Genomic DNA, 21299 nt, shown 5'->3' on the forward strand with positions numbered 1-21299 from the left:
GCCTCGTGAGATGTCTGGATTGTTCCTGGTGACACAGACACAGCTGGGAACAGAGGTACATGCCAATGTGGCATGGGAGGCTCAGCCTTTGAGGAGCCTGGTGGCTGGAAAGAGACAATCATGGCAAAGATGAAATGGCCTTCTCCTCTTCACTCAAAATAGAATTTTGGCTAGTAGGCATTTTTTAATGATCCCTTAACGGCCTTCTGGAAAATAATTTAGGCCATGAAGCAGACTGCATTCTGATGCACGATGTGGCTCATAAAGGAAATGGATGACTTTCCACTCCTGCCAGGCAGGAGGGAAAGAGAGCGAAGCTTCCTGAATGGGAAACAGAGCTAGGTCACAGAACGCCTCCCACACCTAGTGGTCTGTGTGTCTTCGTATCCACAGGGCCTTGTCCAGTGGCTGGTGTGTGGGAGGAACCACGGGACCACTTGCAAAGTCAACACGCATATAGATTCAGCACCAATGCTAGTCATTGGGTCCCAAAGATAAAGGAAACACCTCCCACCCCCGACCCTTCAGAGCTCATTGTCCAGTGGCAAAAAAAGACATGTAGATAAGCAATTGTCACTCATGACACTGGTATGAAAACTATGTCCTGGAAACACAGCTGAGGTCACAGAGAAATCTGCCTGGGCCCGGCATGGAGAGATTTACAGAGGAGGTGGCCTCTGAACTTGGTCTTGCACATGAGGGACTTTACTGGTTAAAGAAAGCGGTGGAAGCCACCCTGGGAGAAGCAGCATTCAGGCAGTGGGTTTTATTTTAGGATTAACTGGTGAGTTATTCTCCACCCTAGACCTTGCTCTCCAGTATGCACTGAATTCGTGCACTTGTACCCAGAGGTGAAGCCAGTCAGCAGATGTACTCCAGGGCTGGTGGAAGGTGATGGCCCAGCGCAGACGGGGAAGGGTGGATCATCCATAAAGAATTCAGTCAGGGTCTATGGAGCCTGGGCGGTGTGGAGGAGTTCTGTGAGGATCTCTAGTGTGCAATGGCCATCCCATTGCCAGCTAGTGCTGATACTGTTCTGTGCCCCAGACACTTGGCTTAGCCCTCTTGACTCAGCGCCTAATCTGAGAGTGGCCTCATCCCCTCCAACATCCCTGCGGGCACACAAGCCCCCTTCAGCAGCGAGTACATGGTCTCCTTGAGCAGAGAGGCTGACGTGAAGATACCATGGTCAAGGTGCAACCAGGAGGTTGGTTTCAAATGACCCACTGAAGCAAGATGGTGGTGCCCAGCTCATTCCTGAAGCCTGACAGTAGATGATGGACAGTGAGTCAGATGCCACCTTAGGGCAGCTTCTAGAGCTTCCTTGTGGTTGAGCCCCTGCAGGAATATGGTTGGGGTGGAGGAGTAGTGGCAGACAAGAAGGGAGCCAAGCTCAAGAAGGGCCTTGGGGAATTAGAAGCAAGAATTACCTAGGAGAGGGAGTGAGTGGCCATCAAACATGCTTCAGTAGCATCGGGTGAGACTGTGTTGGAGAAAGAAGGTTCCAGATGCAGAGTGAAGGTGGCTTAGAAGTGGAGACACTGAGAGATCCAAGAATGGGGTTCTAGAACCAGTCATGGTAGAAATCATAAAAGGCTAACAGGGTGGTAGCAACAAGAGGCCCATGGAGAACGAAGGATGAGGTCCTGTAGTAGTCAGAATTGTCTGAAGCTGTTGCTGAAGGAGACCGAGGGGTTGGAGGTAAGTGCCTGGGTCCAAGAGAAGGCAGCTGGGTAAACAGTGCCTTAAACCCAGTCCAGGATTTCGAGAAGGAGTTTGAGAAGGCCACGGGCTACACAGGGCTCGCCCCTGTGTCAGGTGTGCTGGGAGGGACAGTGAGGCTGCATCCCTGCTGCCCAAGCATCTCGCTCACGTACCTGGCCTGCAGCTGGCTCTTGGTACATGTTTGTTGAATTTAATTTAATGAAAACTCAATGTGCTATATTGAAACAAGACCCTGGTTCCAACCAGCGAGGGAAAAGAATCCCATTGTCTGGCAACAACATTAGTCTGTTAGTTCCAGACCTGCAGGATAGCAAATCTGTCTTTGAAAGGGGGAAATATAAGGAGAGTGAGCAGCTGGTTTCCTTCCAGAGGGGGAGGATCACTCCCGGTTGGGGGTGTCTGGTTCCATGTGTGTGGATGGAGGTGGTCTGGGTGCTGTACCCGCACCCCCCAGCTCAGCCGGCCACTGGTAGTAGACACACACACCCACCCCAGGAGGAAGGGCCTGACCTGAGCCTGTGCTATTATCTTTTTGTGAAACAAATGCGTTTTTGATGCAGATAAACATCTTGGACAGGGGAGCTCAAAGGGAAATATTTTGCAGTAACTATTTCTGTTTTGTGTTTTGTGCCGCTGCCATATGAAAAGCACGAGTCCATTAAAAACATTCTTGGAGATGTTCATGTTCAGGTTAGAGGTCTTCCTGTGATCCTTTCAACTCCCTGGAGTGAGGCTGCTTTGGCTGGGAAAGCAGCGAAGCGAGGCCAGGGTCAGCAGGGCCCCGCTCAGCCGGGTGCCCTCAGGTGAAGGAGACCGGGCTTGGGGCTCCGGGGGGCGGCCAGGAGAGCGCTGGCTCCAGCTGTCAGGGTTCAGCTCTTCTGAAGAATAGTCTTGGCGAGCACTGGGGCCAAGGAGTAGTGGGCTTCGGTGCGTCTGGAATCAGATCCCCTCCTGGAACCAGAAGATCCCTGAGATGTTAGTGGTGCATGTGTGTGGATCAGGGGGAGGGACATGCTCATGTTCCCGAGAGGATGCTACAGCTCACTGTGATAAAATCACTGATCCATGGGGCACCTGCCAGCTCCAAGCCCTCACTCTACCACCTCATGTTTTCAGGCCGTGCTTCCAGGGTGCTTACTGCGTGCCAAGTGCTGGGAAGGCCAGGCTCAGATTGGCTGGGCTGGGTGGGGGTGCTGGCCAGAAAGCTAACGTTCATGGAGCATCCACAGTATTTTGGATACCTGGATATTATCTTAAATATCTAGCATGACCTTGAGTACCTAGAATACCTGGAAGTGACTTGAATATCTGGGTATGATTTCATGGTAGCCCACAGCTGATGAGCCAGACACTGTGCATGCCAAGCGGTTAAGGGGATATTCCCTTTCTTAAAGGAACCCGAGTGGGAGCCCATCATGCTTTCCATGTTGCAGATGAAAACATGGAAGCCCATGGAGGTCACACAACTGCTCGGGTCAGGTGCTTTCATCCGTGGCCTGTCCTTGTCTCCAAATAGGGTGAACGATGCCTGCTTTGTGGGGCTGACGATAACCTGCATCCTCCCCACGATGACCTCATAGACCATCTGATGACACGTGGCCATGTGCAGTGGCATGGGGCTGGACAGGCAAAGCTTCAGGGAGTCCCATCCGACCTGGGTCAGAGGCTCCTTCAGCCTCTGTTCCATGCCCCCGGGTGCTCAGTGTGCCCTCACATCCCAGGTGCTGTCCCCTTGGTCATTCCAGGTTGAAAGAAAATAAAACCCAGGCCTCATGTTAGGGCTGGGACAGCTGGGGCTGTATCTTTTCCATCTCTGCTTCTCCAGGAGGGTCTGGAATGGTGCATCTACTCAATGTACACAGCTTCAGATCTGCACTGGGCACCCTCTCAGCCTTGTGGGTCAAAGAGGTTTCCCCCTCTACCATGCCCTCCACTACCATGAGCACTTGAACAGGCCCCATCTTGCCCTCACTTCAGGACATTGTTGGTGATATATATATATATATATATATATATTTTTTTTTTTTTTTTTTTTAAAGTAGGCTCCAGCCTAGCATGGAGTCCATCATGGGGCTTGAACTCATGACCCTGAGATCAAGATCCAAGCTGAGATCAAGTTAGATGCTTAAATGACTGAGCCCCCCCACTCCACCTCTCCCAGTGCCCCAGTTAGCCCTATTTTTATTTATTTATTTATTTATTTATTTATTTATTTATTTATTTATTTTTAAAAGATTTTATTTATTCATTCATTCATGAGAGACACAGAGAGAAAGAGGCAGAGACACAGGCCGAGGGAGAAGCAGGCTTCTCTCAGGGAGCCTGATGCAGGACTTGATCCCTGGACCTGGGATTACACCCTGAGCCAACGGCAGACGCTCAACCGCTGAGCCACCCAGGCATCCCAGCCCTATTTTTTTTTTCAATTTTTATTATTTATTTATGATAGTCACAGAGAGAGAGAGAGAGAGAGGCAGAGACACAGGCCGAGGGAGAAGCAGGCTCCATGCACCGGGAGCCCGATGTGGGATTCGATCCTGGGTCTCCAGGATCGCGCCCTGGGCCAAAGGCAGGCGCCAAACCGCTGCGCCACCCAGGGATCCCCCCAGCCCTATTTTTATATCAGAGTAAAACAGAGGTCCAGAAAGAGGAGTGACGGGTAATGGGTTGTTCAGCAAGAGAGCGAGTCTCTGGAAGGAGCTCTGTGCGTGGCCAGAAGCGCTGCTTCTCCCGGTGGGTGGCAAGGGGTGGTTGGCAGATGTGGGGGTGGTGTGGAGCCCAGCTCCAAGCCCACTCCAGGCTCTGCTGCTTTACCCACTTCTGTGGTCTCTCAGTAAATTGCTACAATATGTGCTCTTTGGCACCCGCACTGAAGACCACCCAAGCGTTGAGGCAAATGCAAAATGCAGCCCCCGACCTCAGCCCCAAAGCGGTGCCTGTTGGAGCCAAGCATGTGGCCTCCTCAGTGCTGGGGTCCCTCCCAGGTGAGCTCCAGGCAAGTAGGACCAAGAACCTGGTCACACACGCCGGTGGGGGAGTTGCAGCGCCTGGAGGGGATCCAGATGGTGCTCTCTGGGCTGAGGACCCTCACTGTCTTCCTGGCACCATCTGGGATGTCTGGGTTCCCAGGAACCCAGGTAGGTGTGCCTCATGCAACTGGTGACTTTCTGCAGGACTGGGTCAAAAAATTTAAAAATTAATAGGAGAGCTTTTGTTTTTCAAGGTATCATGCTGAAGTCCTTTTGTAAAGAGAATTCTAACCCTTTAGCCCTCTTTTTAAGTACTGACGTGTGGATTTGGGGTTTGCATTGTGTCCTGCTTCTCTGTTCTGACTCCCACGAGCCCCACAGATGAAGACCTCTGTGTGCAGCTCAGCCCTTCCGTCCCTGGCTGTTTGCCCTTGACCTTGGGAGAGCCACTTAGCTTTACTCACTATTAAATGATACAGAGTATTTAAACTGCAGTGACAGGATGCTGCCCAACGCCAGTTAAGCATCCGCTATATGGTGGATTTTTGGGGGAGAAAGGGACTTGTAGTTTTCTTCTCAGCAAAATGGAAATCCTACCTTACTTGTCTCCCCTTGGGGTCATTGAGAGTTACTCCAGAACACTGGGCAAATGAAGATATGATTTAGTCATTGACTTCACACGTATTTTTGAGTATCTATTCGAAGTTCATGTTCTCTTTGGAAATAAATGATCACAATTCAGTTCAGTCATTGTCTTAATGGAGAAAAGCATAAAGCAAAGTGGACATGGAAAGCGGGCTTTATTCTCCCCAGTGAAGTGGAACAGTCTTGCAAGAGCAGATATAGGTCGTGGCTAATGTTTGCTGAGTCCTGACCGCGTGCCAGACACAAAGAGTTTGCCAGGCAAAATCAGCGTGGGAGGGGAGTGTGCCCAAGGAAGAGAGAACAGGATAAAGGCCCAGAGGCCATCACAGGGAGCATGTTCTGGGAAGAGTCTGTGGTTAGCGTTCGATTATTCATAACAGAGCATGACCACAGGGCTGTGGGCGTGACTCCCACAGGTGGGGGCAGGGTGTCCTCACCCTTACTTCTGTAGCCTAGTGGCTCTCAAGCAAGGCGGTAGCACTTCCCAAGGGTCCGCTTGAAAATGTGGGGGAGCACATTTTGACTGTTGCTATGATGGGGTGCAGTCCTTTCGGCATCTAATACCGGAGACCTGGAATGTTAGATGCCCCATAATGCACAGGACAGTCCCACACAGTGAAGCCTTGGCCTGCCTGAAATGCTGGGGTGACTTTTTTGGGCCACTCTATGTCCCTCTTCTCTGTCCTCAAGCTCCTGTCTGTGCTTTAGCTCCACCCAAGTGTGCAGAATTGAACTGGCGATTGTGGGAAATCCAAACTCTCTCCTGACCACCCAAATCAACTAAAGTGTTCTCAAGAAACTGGCTTTTTTTCTTTCCCCCTGCATGGATTATATTTGGCTTCAGAACATAATGCTTTCATTTTCTTGATTTGGGGTAGCACAGTTGGTGGGAAAAAGACCCTCATTAGGTTTCAAGCCTCAAACCTGGTTTGAGCCATGTTATTCTCTGTTATTCTCTGTTATTCTCATGTTATTCTCTGGTGCCAAGGCATGTGGCTGCCTCAGCCTAAATACCGCAGGAGCCGAGCACCACCACCTACGCGCTTCCCTGGTGTGGGCCCTCTTCGTGCCTGTGGGGGCCTAACTGCCGCCCCACTCTGGGCTCCCTCACTGCATTCATTCCCTCTCTTGGCTGCCCAAGAAATCATCTTTCCCCCATGCAGATGTGATTACCTCCTCTCCTGCTGCAAATCCTCGTGTCAAAGAAAAACTCAGACTGAGGAGGTTGAGTGGGCCCCCAGTACCACAGGGCAGGAACTTCTTAGCCCGCCAGCTCATTCGCTAGAGAAATGCACATGTATTTTTCTCACCTCTTCTAGGAAAGCTAGCATGGCTAAAACATTTTGGTAAGAATCCCTATCTCCTTACGCTGAGTTTGAAATATCGACCTGCAGTTCAGCATTTGGGATGCAGGCCTGCACCATGGCCCGTGCCTACTAGTCTTGGGCCAGCTTCATCTTTGGGCTCCCTAGTGGCGCTGTAGTCCGAAGGCATCATGTGTTTTCTCCTCCTGAGGCCTGGGGACATGTGCATCCTTCTCCTTAGATGCCTCGCCCCTTACTCACCCCGCTACCTCCAGTTGGTCCTTCTAAACTCAGCTCACTGCCTTTCCACCAGGGAACTCCCTCATCATGGCCTTCAGAGAGCCCTCCTTCTCATGACAGCTCTAGGCCTCTAGCAGAGGCCACAGCCCACTCCCTGCACTTGGGTGTTGACCTGTGTGGTCCTCTCATGCAGGGTGGATGTCCTGAGAGCACCATCCTCTCTCTTCTCTTTTGCATCTTCATATGCATGTGTGGGGAAAAGGCTCTGAGGGTGCTTCTTTGAAGGACTATATGAACGCAGTGATTCAGATGTAACATAACTTCTAAGGTTCTTTTCAGTCCACAGATAATACTAGGGATGAATTTCCTGATATTTCAACAGGTGAAGTCCTCGCTCACAGACCTGGTTGGTACAACAGGGCCAGGAGTGTAAAAGGTCAGGTGACTAATAACTCCTCTCAGGGTCCTAAGGCAAGCTCCTTTCATGACCTCCAGAAATCCCCCGTCCCCAGAGGGTGGATTCATTATTTTTAATAGACATAAATCATTCAGACCTGCCTCTTATAAAGAAGATGAGAGAACAGCTCAGAAATACTATTTTTGGCTCCCCAAATGAAATGGAGGCCTGTAAGTTAATGAAACTGATTTTCTCACTTGGCTTGGGAACCAGCTGTAAAGGTAATTTCCAAAGAAACATTCCAAGCACATCTTGAGCAAAAATGGCATCATTTGAATAAACCCACAGCTTGGTAGGAGAGCAGGAGAATGCTTTGGAAGGGCCAGTTCTCATTTGGAGGGTAAGTTCTGGCATGTTATCTTAAAAGATCAGCCTCATTAGATTATAATTTGCAGAGGACTTAAAATTTCAAGGGACTTTCAGCATTTGGCTATCTCTATAGAGCTCACAAGATTTCTGTACAATTATTAGGGAAAAATATTTTCAGCCCCCATTTTCTAGGTGAGAAAGTAGAGGGTGAAGGAGCTTGATGATTTGCCAAAGGTCACAGAGCTAGAAGGAAGCAGAGCCACCTCAGATTTGTCCCATACACTCTCATGTCATCAAGTAGATACATGAGACCTGCAAAACACACACATGGGGTCCCAAGCAATTGTTTCAGTGCCTCTACTAGTCCTCGTTGACTAGTCTTCATTGAGGTGAAAGAGGGGAAACACACACTTCATATGAATCTGTGGTCTGTTAAATTTCATCTACTTACTTTGTTGGAGAGATGTGATAATGTTGAGTTAGTCTGGACAGTCTAACAGCCTAGACCGGGCAGCTTGAACAACATACATTGATTTTTCACAATTTTAGAGAGTAGGAAATCTGGGATCAAAGCATTGGCAAATTCCGTGTCTGGTGAGTCTCTTCCCAGTTCGCAAATGTCCATTCTCTCTCTGTGTCATCACATGGAAGCAGAGCTGAGAGTGGGGGGCTCCCTGGGGTCTCTTTTATAAGAACATAACCCCATTCATGAGGGCTCCACCCACATGACCTACTCACCTTCCAAAAGCCCCATCTCCAAATACCATCCCACTGGGGATTAGGTTTTAACCTATGAATTTTGAGGGGACAAAAAAATTCGGTCTATAGTGAGTCGTCAGGAATATAGACTGTGAAGCTAGCTGGCCTGGGCTTGCATCCCAGCTCTACCACCAGCTAGCTATGTGACCTGGGATAACTCATTTGGATTCTTTATGCCTCAACTTTCTCCTCTGTAAAAGACAGATAACCACTCATAAAGTGTTTTTTAAGTAATGTGCTAACCTATATAAAGTATTTGAGCAAAGCCTGGTGTATAACAGGAAGCTTTAACTAATTAGTATTATTTCATTTTAACTTCTCAACAACCCTGAGATGTCTTTAGTGCTGTGCCCCATACTACAGTTGGGGAAACGGAGGTTAAGTAATCTGCCTAAAAATTCTAGAACTGGAACTTTGAACTGGGTCTCTGTAGGCAATTCATCATGCCCCACTCCCTTGATTCAGGCATTCTCTCAAATCATGCTCACAGATTTGGTGGGGGGTCATGTTCATGTTGGTATTTTCTAAATACAGGTAGTAAATCCCTTTTCTTCCTCTTCAGGGTCTTCCTAGAAGAATATGTTGGAAAATCAATGTTTGAAAGTCAAATCATATCCTTATATATCTCCAAGGGGTCTATATCACCATAGACTACAAAATATAATTAAATCCCCAATTATACCCCACTTTTACAGTATATTATTCAACAATACATTTTCAACACCATAGACATATTCTTTTATTTTGTTTCTTTCTTAATTAAATATACAGTTTGATCCTCCTGTGGCTCAAAAGTCCCAACTCAAAGTATGCCTAATGACTTCCATCTCTGTGGCAAATGTCTTAAGTTGATGAGATCTGTGCTTCTTATTGCTAAGATCAGTACTGTAATTTTTTCTAATGTAATTCCTTTTTTAGAAATAGTGAGTGCAATGGAAACAGTCAAATTATTGAACAAACAAACTTTCTGTACAAATAGGGCAACTCTGCCAACATTGAGTGGTTAGCTCTCAGGCTGCTCCACCATGTAATGGCTAGAATTATTCATCTATAACATGATTACAGAAGTCTATTAAGCACACAAAAGGGAAACAATAATTTATGACAAATCCAAAGAGAAGGATGAAATAAGAATGAGCAGAGAAGGCAGGATGTCGTGGGAGTAAGGAATAGTCAAAGAGAGTAAAGTGGTCCAATTTTATCTGGATACAAAGTATTCTGTAGCTTAGAGGCACTTTACCAAGTAGGAACCCACAAATTAACCAGCTAATTGAATTTTTCAGGACTCTGAGTTGTAAGTGATAAAAGACCTAATTTCTAGTGTTTTCTTATTTGTCCACAATTCTTCTTTCCTTCCCTGCTCTTGTCTTGGTTTCCCTATGAGCAGAGTATAATTTTCTTCTGTTGATTTTGGGCTTTGACAATAAGACTTGCTTTGGGCAATGAACTGTGGCTGGAAATGACAGCTTCAAGCTGCCATTTTCAAGCTGAGATTTAAAAGGCAAATTTCGGTCCAGTTTTCTGGATCTTCTTCTTACTACTAGGAGAAGAACATGTACCAGGTACCTTATGTTCCAGTCTGGGGCCTGGAATGAAGATAAATGTAGAAGGCTTACCCATAACCAGAAGCTGGGGTCCAGCCTGGTCTAGCTGATCCAACAGTGTAATGTAAATATTTGTGGTAGTGAGTTACTGAAACAGTAGCTTGGGGATTGTTTGTTAAGCATTATTATCATAGTCATAACGACAACCCCAAACTCAACTATTGTACAACCCAAGTGAGTTAAGAGGAAAAAATGTATTGGTTCATGTTACAAGTTTGCTTTAGTCAGGGGCTCAAATTATATTGCTTTTCTTCATGGGTCCATTCATCTGTCTATTCTTCTATCCATTTTTTCACCCCTGCTTCTCGTCATGTTTTGACCTCATTCGCTTCCTATGGAGGCAGGTCCTTGTTGTGTATTTGCTGAAATATAGTTTGTAGAACACTCTTCCTGTAAGATGCTTTGGGAGGAAGAAAGGTTCCATGGTCCAACAGGCTTGAAAAAGAGTGTATGCTACATTTCAGTTTTAGTGATTCTCAAAGCATTACTGGCAAAAAACATACAAAACCAAAAAATGATGAGGAGTCCTCTAAGTTAGAAAAATCCTTAATGTGATTTATTTAATGCAGCATTTTTCAAGTTTATTTGACCATCAAAAACTGTTCTGGCTATTAAAATCTATTGACAGTTTCTAGGTTCACACTTAGGGAAATGGTGGTGTAGTGGGGAAAGCCCTGGTTTGGGAGATAGGAGACCTGCCTTTCTGTGTCAGCCCTACCACAAACTCACTTGGCACTGCCTCAGGGAAATCACTTGCCATCCCAGGCCTTGGATCTCCATTCACAAAATAAGAGGGCTCAGATTAGTTGGCCTTTTAAGACCACTGGGGTCAACAATCTCTAATTCCAGCAGTACACTGTATTTCATGGAAGAAAGGGTGATATGGCCACCCAAAGGATGGTTAACTGTTGCCAGGGAAGCACCAAATAAATCCATGATTTATATTCAGTTGTTTTTTTGCTCTGGGCTCAAACATTACAGTCCAACACATTTTGAGTGGAGATTCAGTAGGAGCAGCTCTAGTGTGTTCACCTTGCCTGTGGGTAGGGAACCTTAGTCATAGACTCCTGAGCACATGTTTCTACCCCACTCAGGTGGCATAGAGGGTTCCTTTCCCCTGCTCCTTGTTTTTTTTGTCCCTATTTCCCCAACAACTCCTCAGTCCTTTAAATCTCTTGGATTCCATCACCACCGCCCTCCAAATCCCTCCTCCTCTTGTGTGCAGCCTCTGCAATGGGTTGTTGGCAATTCTCAGTGGCATTCAGTTCAGCTGCAGGGTGGGGGAGGTGGGGGCGGAGAGTCTGCTTTGAATCCTGTATTAGTCAGGATGCTTTTGGTGGCAGAAACAAAACCCTGACTCAAGCTTGCTTAAACAATAGGGAATTGATTATCTCACATATCAGGAATGCCCAGGGCAGGGCGGGTCCAAAGCTCGTTGAATTAGCCATTCAACAATGGCATTCAAGAAGAGTTTCTCTCTTTCTCTCTGCTGTGCCATCCTCAGTTGGATTCTTTCTCAGGCTGGTGACAAGCTAGTGGCAGTAGTTCCGAGCATCCTCTCCAGATATGACAAGATCTAGAGGAAGAGGTGGTCTCCTTTTTTCTGAGGCTCTTTCCTAGAAGCAAAGACATTTTCTCCAGAAGCCACCAAGCCACCACTCACTTCAGAGGACTTGTCATGTTTCCAGGGAAAGAATTGGGAGTATCCCTGAACCAGTCACCAGCAGAGAGAGCAGGATTACTCTTAGGTCATCGAGTCCAGCCCTGGAGCTGGGAGTCAGGTCAACAGCCACTTAGTCTAATGTTGGACAGACAGAACAATGCCTGAGTTGGGTTAAGAAACCAAGAGGACAGGAATGAATATAAGTTGGACAATCTATAGTGAGGTCTTCTGAGTAGAAAGGGGAAGGAAGAGATTCTTAAAATAATCTGGCCTCCATTAAACCTTTCAATTACAAACACCAACCTATTGCAAACATTTCTGGGCTCCAGAAGAGATGGCAGGGAGAGAAAAATTTGATCTGCCCTTCTTAAATGATTCTGTTTAAGCTACGGAAGTTTTCTACACTTGAACGGCCTTACCCACTCGCCCCCTACCTGGAACCACCAGTCTGACGGAGTGCTCTACACACAAGCAATCTCTGCCTGTGGGGGTGAGGGAACTAGGATCCGGACTCCACCCATCTGTAGGATATGATATACAAAGTGGCTGTTCAGCGCTCACACCTCCAGCTTTACAGAGAGCTAGAATCTTCCCTCTACCATGTCCTAGAAATGGAACTTTAGGCAAATTGTCTTTAACTTCCTTTCTTCCTCAGTCTGCTGCTCTGTCACAGAGAGATAATAATAATTCCCACCTCATACAATCACTGTGAAGATAAAAAGGGATTGCATATAGATGCCTTGGCGCAGCACCTCACGCAGGGGCTGTACCTAATGGCTATCGATGGCTGTTATTTTTCTGATCATAGAAAGAGAGCTATTATTATGACATCATCTAGAAAAATCCCAAAGCAGCCAATGGAGTCCAGCTGATGCTTCCAACCCCGCTGGGAGTAGGCTTTTCTCCCCCCTCCCCTGATGGTGCTCAGTTGGCACAACCCAGCCTGAGTGACACAGCATCACATGGCAGGAGGAGCGAAGCCAAGAGCTAGACGGGCACTTTGATTCAGCACAGTGACTTGGGCTGCCAAGTAGGCTTTTGGAAAATGTCTTGCTCCCCCCTCCTGGAGCATATTTTGGACGCCTACTTGTCATATTGCAAAATGTATGTGACAAAACAATCTGGGATCTCACTGACAATTATTCCCTTCATGCCGCGACTTGGAATCTCTTGGCTGGGGGTGTGCTGCCAGCCTCAGGGGCCCTGGCACGAAGGCAACCAGAGGCGGGGCCCTGCCCAGCAGGAGGGGCTGGGGGCAGGGCAGGAGCAGCAACCCATCTTCCTCCAGGTGGGTCTTTGCTTTTGTGACCCAGCTCGGGCACCTCACAGAGGTGCGCCCTCCTTCTGTGGGAAACAGAGCAAAGTGAGACAAAGAGAAGCAACAGCCAATAGCAATAGTGTACACGTATTATGCCCTTTATTATTTTCCTAAGGATGCTGTAACCAATTACCCCAAAGCTGGTGGCTTAAAACAATAACAATTTATTCTCTCACAGTTCTGTAGGCAGAAGTCTGAAATCAAGAAGTTGGCAGAACCAAGTTCCCTCTGAAGGTTCTAGGGAAGAATCTTCCTCGTGTTGTCCAGCTACTGGTGCTCCAGATGTCCCGTGGCCTGGGGCTGCATCATTTCAGTCTTTGCCTCTGATTTTCTTTTTTTTTTTTAATTTTTATTTATTTATGATAGTCACACATAGAGAGAGAGAGAGAGAGAGAGAGGCAGAGACATAGGCAGAGGGAGAAGCAGGCTCCATGCACCGGGAGCCCGATGTGGGATTCGATCCCGGGTCTCCAGGATCGCTCCCTGGGCCAAAGGCAGGCGCGCTAAACCGCTGCGCCACCCAGGGATCCCTGCCTCTGATTTTCATGAGGTTTTCTCCTCCATGTATCTCCTGCCTTTCTCTTTTCTTAGAAGGACACCTGGCATTGGATATGGGGCACACCCTAATTCAGGAAGATCTTATCTTGAAATCCTTAATTACATTTGGAATAACTCTTTTCCCATATAATGCCATATTCCTACATTCTAGGTTGATGTGTCTTTTGCGGGGCCACTATTCAACCACTGTGAGCCCTTTGTATATGGCAGGTGCCAGAGGAAGGCTATATGACCTCACAGTTTGCATGACAAACCTAGAAGTCAGTGCAATTTTCAATCCCCATTTTCAGATGAGGAGCATGAGCTGTCCTGTTCACTGCTCATGATTATCCTTTGTTCTTCACTCAGCCCTAGGCAACTGAGACTATTTTTAACTATCATTTTACAGATGAAGACACTGAGGCTTAGAAAGATTTTGTAACTTGCCCGACAGCTAGTGAGAGGCAAATCCCTAGCCTAGATTTTTCTCAGACGAGCTGGATAGAAAGAAATAACTCTTATTCCTTCTGCCATAGATCTCAAAAAGTATTTGCTGAGTGAATAACAACTTGAAGATAAAGTAGCACATTTTCATCTCCCAAGGAACTCAGGGATTTCTCCTTCTTCTTGCCCCCTGGTAGGAAGAAATGGTAATACTACTGCCAAAATTCCCATGAGGCCTTGAGGGGCACGAACAGCCTTGTTTCTTCTTTCTGAAACCAACGGGAAATATGTGTTCCTGGCTGCTCAAGGGAGCCTCCCAGAGCAGAGCTGTGAATTTGCCTAGGGCCAGAAATGACTTTCACCCGGGGAGGCCCAGAACTGTCAACGAGGAATGCTTTGGGAATTGAGTTGATTCCTGTGACAAATCCAGCTTTTCTGCACTTTTCCATCACAGGAGTGCTGGAAGCAGGAGCAAGGCTGTGATTTGTTGGTCACTTACTGAGCATTATGCTCTGCAATAGGTACTTACACATACATGGTCCCAGTTGGTTCCTCAGATATGATTACCTCCACTTGGGCTGCCTCTAAGATGTGTAGGGTCAGTGACAAGAGTGCTAACAGAGGCACTAAGCTGTATGTTTATGTAAAAGGAGACAGTCATGACACACAGTCAGCACCCTACCCACATATCCGGCTCAGTCCAATCCTCAACCCCTAACCTCAATAGCTATCCCTGGGCCATAAGATGTGCTCATAATGGAATAGTCTATCCTCAGAATAGGTCTGTCTCCCCCTTAGACTCTGGAGGCAGGCCCAGGGATATCTGGACAGGGGACTCTGGAGTCTTCTGTACCTTGTGTACAGGGTGGGCATATCTGGCCCCTTATCTACTGGGGAGGATGTATTTGGAGCAGAAGAAGAGATTGGGGCTTTCTAAAGTGTCAAACCTCTTGCCTGGGTTAGGGTGCTCCATCTCCATTGTTTTACCCATAAATGAATTAAATAATAGCGTATTAATCACCTATTGCCATGTAACAAATCTGCACCGCCCCAACCCCACCCTGAAAACTTAGTGGCATAAAAGCTGCTAAGATTCCTTATCTCAAAGTTTCTGTAGTCAGGAGTCTACGACCTCAAGTTCGGAATCCCCATGGGGCAGCCTCAAACATGGTGGCTGGCTTCATCCCAGCAAGTGAGCCAGAGGGAAAGAGAGAGGGTACAAGGGGCAAAAGTCACTGTATTTTTGGTTTTTTTTTAAGATTTTATTTATTTATTCATGAAAGACACAGAGATAGAGGCAGAGACATAGGCAGAGGGAGAAGCACTGAGCTACCCAGGTGCCCCAAAAGTCATTGTCTTATTAAAAATTTTATTGTGGTAAAATACTTATGATATTTACTGTTTTAACCATTTTTAAGTATCTCGTTTAGTGGTATTAAGTACATCCACATTGTACTTAAAAGCAAAGCTATCCAGTAAGCAGTGACCAGTGAAGAATGGGCATTTTAGTGTGGCCAGCAAAGGCATCTTTAAGAGGTGACATTTAACTGGAATTCTGAATGCAGGAGGGAGTCAGTCATTAAAAGATCTAGAGTTTTGGGGGAGAACGGCCAGGGCAAAGGTCCATAAGATGGGATGAACTTGCTATGTAGAAAGGAGAAAGAAGGCTGTCTGTGCTGGACCAGAGATGAGATGAGGGAGGTCACACAGCCAGGGCCTTTGTAAACTGCCCAGAGCCTGCCTTGATTCTCTGCGTGATGGGCCATGCTTGACAGAGGTGAGCAGAGGAGTTAGCTCAGAATAGAGGTGATGGGGGAAGGAGCAGTGTGTCCAGGGAGGGGTGGATGTGGAGCTGGAGGGCTAACTCGCCTGGCTGACTTGCTAAGTCACTTAGACATTTGGCCTCTGTCTCCTTGTGGGGGACTGGTTTTTGGAACCATTAATGGAGTACTTCCCCAATAATGGATCCCTTCTTGCCCTTGTAACAGCTCCAGGAGACAGTTACTAGTATTCCAATTCCATGCATCATGGAGCAGGGGGCCGTTAGGAACTTTCAGATACGTGTGATAAGGAGATGAAACAGTGATATGTAGCACTTACTGTGTGCCCTAGGCCGCTCTGAGCCCTTTACATACGTCGTCAGATAGATATTATTGTTATTCCCATTTCACAGATGAGGACAGTGAGGCACAGAGAAATTAGACCACCTGGCCAAGATGATACAACTAATAAGGCCAGAAATAGGGGATCCCTGGGTGGCTTAGTGGTTTAGCGCCTGACTTCGGCCCAGGGTGTGATCCTGGAGTCCCGGGATTAAGGCCTACGTTGGGTGCCTCACATGGAGCCTGCTTCTCCCTCTGCCTAGATCTCTGCATCTCTCTCTCTCTCTCTCTCTCTCTCTCTCTCTGTGTCATGAATAAATAAATAAAATCTTAAAAAAAAAAAGAAGAAGGCCAGAATTAGGGTTCAAGCCCAGCTGACAAGGTGCCAGAGTCTGTGTCCCTGACCACTAAGCTCTTATCATCTATCACATCTCCCTGAAGCAGTAGCTCTGGCACAAGGGTCCTGATAGGCATTTAATCATTTAATTCATTGTTTGGTTTTGGTTTTTGCTTGGTTTTATATTATAGCTGGGGACACTAGTTTGTCTTCAGTGAAAACTGCCAGCTTAAACAAGGGTGGCTGTGTCTCCCTTGCCGGGGGCAGCTAGCTCAAAGACCAGTCCCACCAGCCTGGGCTCTCGTTGTGGTCATAAACAAAGTATGTATTCCTCAGGCCCTATCATTAGGTATGTTCTAGCATTTGCAGCAGCAATAACAGGTAATTAGTTTATCCCCAAACTATGTGACATGTTTGGTATTTTCTGTGTGATGTTGAATAGATTTGCTTCAAAGTCACAGAGGAGGACTGCAGGTATAAGCTAAATTTAAACTTCCTCTTTGGGAGATATCAAACCTGGTAATTACTATTTTAAATTCCCTGCAGAAAATGAGTCAACAAATCACCTAGGTCATTAGCCATAACCAAGGCAGGATCATCAGAAAGTTGGCTTGGAATTTAAAAAAAAAAAAAAAAAGCTCCTGCTCTGAAGTCAGAGCAGGTTTGAGGAGATGCTCTGCTATTTTGGAGCCACAATGATGTAGAAAAGACCACAGGACAAGGTATCACTTTTGGGGAACGTGGTGTGTCCACCTGTAGCGTCTGGACATGTGGCAGCCAGCGTGGACCATGAGGTATGAGGCTGATCAGCAGAGGGTGACATTAGAGAAAGACAGGAAAATCCTAAGTCCTTGATGATGTCATTGAGGAAGTGAATTAACAAATCGTGAAACTGTCTAACTTCCGGGCATTTTAATATCTTTGAGAAGATAAAGTCCCTTTCTAGTTTAAGCCATTTTTGAACCACGGTTTCTGTTACCCGAAGGTGAAAGCTTGTTAACTCATGTACTGGACGGTTATGAGGAGTAAATGTTGCAGCGCAAGCCTATTGCTTGGTGCCAAGATAAAGTAGTATGAACATAGAGTCAGAATCAGGAAAAGGGTAGGAGAATAAGGTATGGAAAGGCCAGAGTTTCACAGTCCTACAGGAATGGGCAATATATTTATGGCCCAGGGCTGTTATTGGCGCTCCGTGAGCCCAGGTCAGGCTTCACTAATCCAGCACAGAATGACAGGGCCCAGGGAGTCCGCAGAATGGGTGTGTGCATACAGCTGGCGGCCTCCTTAAATTCTGATGGTATTGCGAAACCAATGGGTCAGTGCATGGTGGGCTCTGTGCGACCCCACTGACTTTCCACATGGGCCTTTCCATGGCCAAGTCAATATCTTGGGGCTTTGCGAGGGTTACCCCATTTGTTTCTTATCTCTCAAGGATAACTGTCCTGCTTTGGCTGGTGGTCAGTTTTCTATATTTCGCCCATTAAAATATTCATTATGGTCAAGTTATTTTATCATAATTATGTATGTGTTATAATTATATAACATTTTATACAATATATATTTTTTAAGATTTTATTTTTTTATTTATTCGTTCATGAAAGACAGAAAGATAGAGATAGAGAGAGAGAGAGAGCGAGAGGCAGAGACACAGGCAGAGGGAGAAGCAGGCTCCATGCCGGGAGCCCGATGTGGGCTGGTCTTCAGGATCACGCCCTGGGCCGAAGGCAGGTGCCAAACCGCTGAGCCACCCCGGGATCCCCCATTTTATACAATAGTATATAACACATATAATACATGTGCAAAATACACTCTATACAAAACACACAATTCTATAATGTATTATAAAATCAGTACAACAATGATGATAATAAATTAACAATAAAGTCCTGGTGGTACATTAAAAAGAAAATTTCTCATTGTGAAAGGAATAACTGGTCTTTCATTAAAGGAATATACATATTATGTGTAGGTGTATAATTATATAATGTATTATATGATTGTTATAATAATAATGAATGTCCTAGTAGTGTTTGTACTTTAACACAGATTTCTCACTGGGAAAGGAGTGGCTTGGTATTCCATTAGGGGACTTTTAAGCAAGCAGGATTTGTGGGGTGATACTTCCTGAAATCATATCTCATAGATCCTAAGTTACGGTGAGCCCGTTGGAAAGTTCTAAGAGTTTTTGGCACAAATCCAGCTTATTAATGTCGCCACAAGCCTGACTCAAAACACCATTGCTAGAACCAGGGTAGGTGACAATGGACTCATGACAGCTTCTGTTCTAGTTTTACCCGACCCCAATCCCTAAAATACATCTGAACAATACAGTACAGTTTAGCAATGAATGGAATTCTGGCTTCTGGTTCCTGAAAGCAAAGAGACAAGACTTCCCCTGTGCTGGGGACACAGAGCAGGAGAGGCTTGAGGAATGGTAGGATGGAAAAGCTTCTCCATCAGCTCAGCTTCCTTGAGGTTCATCTTCTGTCTAAAAATTGATGGCTTCTGTCCAAGGTGCCTAAAGCGTGGGTTACACAAAACCTAGCCAAGGTAACATTGTTTCCAGTATTTTAAATATCTGAGGCACTATTAAAATTATTGGAGATAATTAATCTTCAAGTTCCAATTGGACAAGACTAAGCAACTCCACCCAGTAGACTAATTCATTCTATCACTTGGGGAAACACTGGTCAGTTGAAAAAAAATTTTTTTAAAAGAAAAGAAAACGAAAAGAAAAAGAAAAAGGCTGAATTCTTTGTTCATTCCTTTCCTGGGTTCATGTCCTGTGCAATGGGGCTTTGCAGCACCTTTACCTAAGAGGTGGGTTCTATTCCCTCACCCCTGGAATCTGGGCTGGCCTTGTGACATGGTCCGGTGGCTAGAATGCAGTGATGGTGCACCAGTTCTGAACTAAGGCCTCAAGAGGCAATGCATGCTTCTCATCTTCTCTTTCTTGGAACCCCTTCCAGAGTCCAAGGAAACAAGGTTGGGCTAGCTTGCTGGAAAGGAAGAGAAGACAGCCTCCATCAGCCAGCCTCCATCCAAGCTGGGAGCTGACCAGGTCTTCATTCAAAGATTTGTGAGTTAGCTTGGTCAAGACCAGATGAGCTGCACAACCGAGCCTAGCCTAAGTATTATTGACTTGAAGAATCATGAACTAAATAAATGATTGCTTTTTAAAGTTATGAGGTTTTGGTTTGTTACAGAGCAATAGAGAATAACAGAAACATTTTGTGGAAAGCTCATGGCCTTTGTTAGTAGTCAAAGAGAGCTCCGAAATATGAATTTTTGCTGGGTGTTCATACAAGCTAGGGAAGTGTATTGAAGAAGTCAGAAACTCGGCCTCTGTCAGCTTTTGTAAGTTTTGAAATAGCCCAGGCCTCTCTGGAAATGTAACAAAGTCTTATATTAGGAATTCGTCCTCTGGATCCACTGCCCACTCTCCCCCATCTCAGTATATCCCGTTATAATGCGGATGCAATGAAACCTGAGGCATTATTGCACTAATAGAACTGCGAACAGACCCGATTCTTTTCATTCATTAAGTAAATATTTATTTAAATATACCCTGTAATAGGGGACCAGTTTCCAGGATGAAAAGATATAGCTTCTATCCTGAATTTATGAGGATTTTATCCACAATTTATGAGGAGTAATGGACAAAAATTTAATTATGAAACCAGCGCATGTACAAAAATTAAAAGTCGGAAAAGAATCTGGCAATCTGTGTCAAAGGCCTTAAATCATTTTTACTCTTTGGTGCAATGATTTCTCTTTCCTTTTGAAAATATATCCTAAGGAAATGATCCAAAATGAAAAAAAAAAGGCCTTATTCACAAAATTCTCTCTATGTAAATATAGGTGAAATATATTACTAACAGCAAATCAGTTATGATGTATCTGCAAGCTGGAGCATTATCCAGCCATGAAAAGGATGTTTCTGGAGAATCAGTTGTAATAAAACAATTATGACATGCACTGGATAAAATGCAGACTACAGAAATGCATTGGCAATCATAGCAAACGAATAACAAAATAAAGATTAGAATAAAATACTCCAAATGTTCATAGTGGTTTAGACAGAAAGTGGGAAAGAAGAAAACTAATATTTCTTGATGATGTATTAAGTACATGTGTGTTATGTTCCTTAAATGCTTTTGTCAAAAAGTATCATTGTCACTATGACTCGTCAAGGTTCTTGCTATTGTTGAGGTTTTACAGATGAGGAATCGGAGGCTCGGAGAAGTTGAATGATTTCTCAGGCCTATAGACCTAGTGGCTGGTGTAAACTGCACTTGAATTGAGGAGGACTTGACCTCAAGATCATTCTCTTTTCATCAGAGCTGGAATCATAAATGGATTTTATTTTCCTTCTTTCTCTCTGCTGGCACGTCCCAATTCTTCTTTGATAAATTTTATATCTTTTACCTTTAAATATCATTTAAGAAATAGGCAGATGGTTCACATGGCTGCCCCTCTGGCTGGTGTTCGGGGGAATGGTAGCTGCCTACAGAGGGACTCCCCCAGGTGCTTGGGGAGGGCACCCCTCTCTCCCGAAATACCTTTTCTCCTAGATGGAATACTTTAACTAAGGGATGGATTGTCCATTTCATGATTAGAAAGAGGATTTTAGCTCTCCTTAAACCCAGTCCTATTCTGGATGCCCCAAACCCCTGCCACAGCATTCCCTCACTCTTCCAGTTAGGCTTTCCTGGAATATTCCAATACAGGAGGATTCTTACTGCCACAAGAGGCAGCTCATTCCACGGTTTGCTGAACTATGGAAAGGAAGATGTTCTTCCTTGGATTAGGCTGAAATCTGACTTTTCATTCTGTTCCCCCATGAAATACACTCATTCCTCTCCTTCCAGATGCTTCTTATAAGC

At 45.7% G+C, this 21299-nt stretch overlaps 1 long non-coding RNA gene across 1 annotated transcript; it reads left to right on the plus strand.

Annotated features, from left to right (window-relative positions):
* Window positions 1–1579: 1579 nt before the first annotated feature.
* LOC118352702 (uncharacterized) lies at window positions 1580–19598 on the plus strand. Its single transcript, XR_004810277.2, has 2 exons — window positions 1580–1701; window positions 19383–19598. It is a non-coding gene; the product is annotated as an uncharacterized LOC118352702 (long non-coding RNA).
* Window positions 19599–21299: the final 1701 nt, after the last annotated feature.

Source organism: Canis lupus, chromosome 13, assembly GCF_003254725.2.
Source record: "Canis lupus dingo isolate Sandy chromosome 13, ASM325472v2, whole genome shotgun sequence".
NCBI classification, from domain to species: Eukaryota; Metazoa; Chordata; class Mammalia; order Carnivora; family Canidae; genus Canis; species Canis lupus.